The sequence below is a fragment of the Octodon degus genome, unplaced genomic scaffold (genome assembly GCF_000260255.1).
Source record: "Octodon degus isolate 3935 unplaced genomic scaffold, OctDeg1.0 scaffold00045, whole genome shotgun sequence".
Classification (NCBI taxonomy): Eukaryota; Metazoa; Chordata; class Mammalia; order Rodentia; family Octodontidae; genus Octodon; species Octodon degus.
The window spans coordinates 6,051,756-6,056,218 of NW_004524621.1; the positions used below are offsets into that span (position 1 = coordinate 6,051,756).

Here is a 4,463-nt window from a genome sequence, read left to right on the forward strand (position 1 = left end):
TTACTGAAGCATTTCACTTTTGACTGGACTCGACTTGGAAGTAGAAGCTCTCAGAGAGGACAGCCTGCGTCGCTTGGCAATCTGCTCCTGGCGGTTTTCTTTGGCTTCCTTCATTCTCTTGGCCAGAAGTTTAGCATACTCTGCAGCCTCCTCCTTGCTTTTCTTAGTGCGTTGCTTCTTCAGTGCAATACAGCGGCGTTTGTGTTGAAGGACACGCGGAGTAACAAGTCTCTGGATCTTGGGGGCTTTAGTCCTGGGTTTTTTACCTTCCTTGTTCAAGGGTTTCCTGACAACATACTGGCGGACATCACCTTCCTAAGACAGATTGAAAAGTTTGCAAATTCTGCTAGCTCTTTGGGGTCCTAGGTGCCAAGGCACGGTCAGTGGTATCAGTCAACCCAGGAATGTCCTTCTCTCCTTTCTTTACAATAACCAGATTGAGAACGCTGAGGTTGGCGTCCATGATGCAGCCTTGGACCCATTTCCGCTTTCTCTCCCCGGTCCTCCTCGGTCGGTAGCAGGAGTGCCCCTTACTCAGCAGCAGGCGCACAGGGCCGTGGGCGAGGACACCCTGCTTCATGGGGAAGCCCTGCTTGTCATTCCCACCGCTGATTCGGACCCCATAACCCTTCCACTCTTCACCCAGGGCTTCAGCGGCCACTTCTGTGGCCATGCGCTTCTCATAGAACGTGCGAAGCTTGCGTTCATCATCGACCTCGATGAGTTTCTGGCAGCCAGTGGCTGGGAAGGAGATGTTCAGCTTCATGTCGAAGGTTCTGATCACCTCCCAGGCGCCACAAAAAAAAAAAAAAAAACAGCAACAGTAGATTTCTTGAGGCTTTTCTAGTTCTGCAGACTGTGGGCCTTGGCTGCAGGCCCAGGACAGATGACTGCCCCAGGTTTCTGCCTTTCTGGCACTCTTTCTCCAACCTTGGCAACAGTCATCATCCTCAGCTGACCAGCGCCCACTTTAAATCTCTTCCAACCGCTGTGCTTTACCAGGCTGATGATGCATGGCTGTGGGTTAATAAAGCCTGGTGACCACAGCCACCCCATAACGGTCCCTCAGCACCCCAAGTGCATTCAATCCTGTCTCTGGTACAGCCACAACTCCTTTCCACTGACCTGTTCCTCTTGAAGGTCCCACCTGGACCTTTTCCTTTCCCAGTGCCCCCTTTATCCTTGTTTCCCAGTGTCCCCTTTATCCTATGACCCTGTGAAAGCCCTCAGCCAGCATGAGGTTCAGGTCTGTTCTATGAGCAGTGTGCTGCCTCTCTGGTTTGTCGCAAGTACACCTGTCTGGTGCCTTCTCCCCTTGCTCTTTCGTCCTATCAGTGGTGCCCAAGCAGGCTCTGTGAGGTGACAAAGGCTCACGAGGCTGGAGAGTCCCTGCTGTAGAAGTCATCTAATCCTTGCTGTTTTGTTACAGTGGTGGACAGCCTCTCAGAACTGTTATAACCTGACATAGGCACCGCCATCTAGTTCTGTATGCGCCATTCTAAATGCTGTAACTTTCCACTATGTCCCGTTCTCTACTTGAGAACCTGCATTTGGGCCTTTCTCGTGCTGTCCTCTGTGCGCACCCGTATCTAGTTCTGGCCCAACATCCTGTTCTTGCCATCGTTCCCAGGCACAAACTGTACCCAACCACCCAACCTGTTATTCTTTTTTTTTTTTTTTTTTGCAAAACCAGGGATTGAACTCAGGTCTTTGCACTTGCCAGGCAAGTGCTTATTCTACTGAGCTATTTCCCTGGCCCTGTTATTGTTCTTGAAGACAGGTAGTTTTTCTACTGTAGCCCCTAGTTGAACCCCTGATGTCACCCTTTTGCGGTTTGTCAGCTTATGTACCCATTCCCCTCATTCTCCGGGCATGCACCTTAGCACACTCTGCAGGGTGTCCGCTGCTGGGCACCAGATAAAATAAAGCGCTCTTTTGTTTTTGAGCCTGCCTCATTTTTGGGTTACAACAAGAACATGTTGGTCTTAGACATTTCTTCTCTGTGCAGTACAGGGGATTGAATGCAGAGTCTTCACCCTGAGCTTCATCTCCAGCTCTTTTTAGCTTTATTTTTATTTTGAGACAAAGTTTCCCTAAATCATTAAGTTTCCCAGGCTGGGCTTGAACTTATGATCCTCCTGCCTCAGCCTCCTGAAAGAATTTATAGGCTCATGATGTCATAGAGTAAAACTGTAGCCAAAAAGAAGTTAGCACAGTGTTTACTGGGTGTAAGGAGAAGAAAACTAGCCCCTGAGTTCCCAGGAGGGGCCCCAGAGGGTGCCATGTGTCACCATCACCCATAGCTTCTCTGGGCTAAGTGGAGCCCAGGAATCATTCAGTGTTTAGTTGCTGCCTACTCCAGGGGATCTGTTGAATTAAAGTAGCCAGCTGGAATTTGGGCTTCCAACCCAGTTACTCAGCATATAGGGATTAAAGGAATCTGGGATTTTAAGGAAAAGCTGGTTATTTTGCATGTTAAATTCCTGGAGTTTAGCAGGAAGGGAGCTGCATTCCATGCTGCCTGTGGAAGTTCATGCTGAGTCCAGAGTGCTGCTTGTTATTGTTATTATTTTAATTCTCTGTTTTTTTTGAGACAGGATCTCACTATGTATTCCAGGCTGGCCTCAAACTCACAGAGATCCATCTTCCTGCCTTAGCCTCCTGAGTGCTGGGAGTACAGGAGAGCACCACCATGTCCAACTCAACCTTTTTACTTTCTTCTTGGGAATAGCCATGCCTTTGTTGGGAGGGGAGGGGCTTTGGGGATTGAACTCGGATATCTGACCACTGAGCTATACCTCCAGTCTTTGCATTGAGCTACATCCTCAGACCCCTACCTCAGTTTTTTGGGTTGTTTTTTTTTTTTTTTTTTTTTTTTTTTAGGGAGGGTCTACAGGGTGTTCAGGGTCTCACTATTAGATTGGACTCCTAGTGACTCTCCTGTTTACAGCCTCCCAAGTGCTGGGATTACAGGCATGTGCCACCATACCCAATCTCAATTGCCATCTGTGTGTCTTGGGGGTGGGGCTGGCATGGCAGGCCTGGGGATCAAGCCTCCGGTCCCTGTCCTGCTTGCAGGTGCTTTAATCCTCTAAGCTATTTGGCCTGCCCTCTTCAGCCTTTTTTTTTTTTTTTTCCAGCCCTTTTTAATTCTTTAATTTTAACACAAGGTCTGGCTAAATACCCAGGCTGGGCTCAAATTGATCCTCCTGCCTCAACCTCCAGGGGTGCTGGGATTCAGGCATGCTACCATGCCTGGTGTGGTGGTTGATACATTGGATCAACTTGAGATGTCTGGAAACTTGCCTGGATCTTCTTGGTGATTCGATGTCCTGGGGGTGTAGGGGGCCCTGCCCTAGAGTGACTCAGCACAACAAGGGTATATAAAAGGGTTGAGGAAGGGTTCTGTGCACCCCACTTCGTTGGAGGAGTTCCAAAGCTCACAGTGCCACTTTACTCCAGTCTTCCCGGTGAATCTGCGGTCTTCTTAGTCAGCATGGAAGGAAGGGAGAGAGGCTTGATAGATACCACACGGCTGCTCCTTCCTCTGGTCTTCACTGTTCTCCACCGCCATGAACTGCTGCCTTCTGCCCTGGAGCCAGCCAAGTATGGACTGAAACCTCCACTAACTGTTGTAATGGGTCAACTCGCGTTTTAGATTATAAATGTAAATCTTGTGCTTTCTGTTGTAAATGTATACTCACCACTGTTCTAAGTTGTTTAGTAAATAGTGGCTGTTACTTGCTGTTTGCTAGATAAAATTCCTACCTAACTAATCCCTGTAAACAAAGTTAGATTACAAAGATGGCTTCATAAAGAAACTAAATGGGATTTAACTTCTTGTAACCTTGGGCTATGCAAGATTGCCTGCAGGTACTTACTCAGGTGCAAGATAACCAGAAACTAAAACAAAGCCCCAGGAAATTTAATTTGGATAGTGGGCACAATGACCCTGAAAGCATTGTTTTGTGTCAATGAATTTGTTTACCAAACAGAATGTGGTTTCATGTTTAAAAAGCCCCCTGCTTCCTGGGCTAGCGGCCTTTCCATCCTCTCCTGCGTGAGAGCTGATCAGGGGCCCTGAGCTCAGTAATAAACGGCTTTCCAAATTCCAATCTGGCTGATCTGGCTCCTATTCTGAGTGACCCATAACACTGTGAGCTAAATAAACCTTTCCTTCCTTAGTTTTGAGTGTTAGGTATTTTGTCCCAGCAACGAGCAAAAAGTAACTGAGACACCTGGCTTGCAGTCCTATCATTTATTCTGAGACATGATCTTGGTAAACTGCCCTGGCTGACCTGAAGCTGCCTTAACTTCTCAAGTAGCTGGGACTCCAGGCACGTGCCAGTGCTCCTGGCTAAGATGCTTTCCCTCTGTCTTCCTAAGGGCTGGACCAGAGCTCCTGCTTGTGGAGCACTTGTTCTGCCCTAAGCTGCTCTGCAGCCCATGCCTGCTCCCTCCCA

The 4,463-nt window shown here is 48.3% G+C and overlaps 1 pseudogene; it reads right to left on the bottom strand.

Annotated features, from left to right (window-relative positions):
• Nucleotides 1-784, bottom strand: LOC101570539 (annotated as a pseudogene).
• Nucleotides 785-4,463: the final 3,679 nt, after the last annotated feature.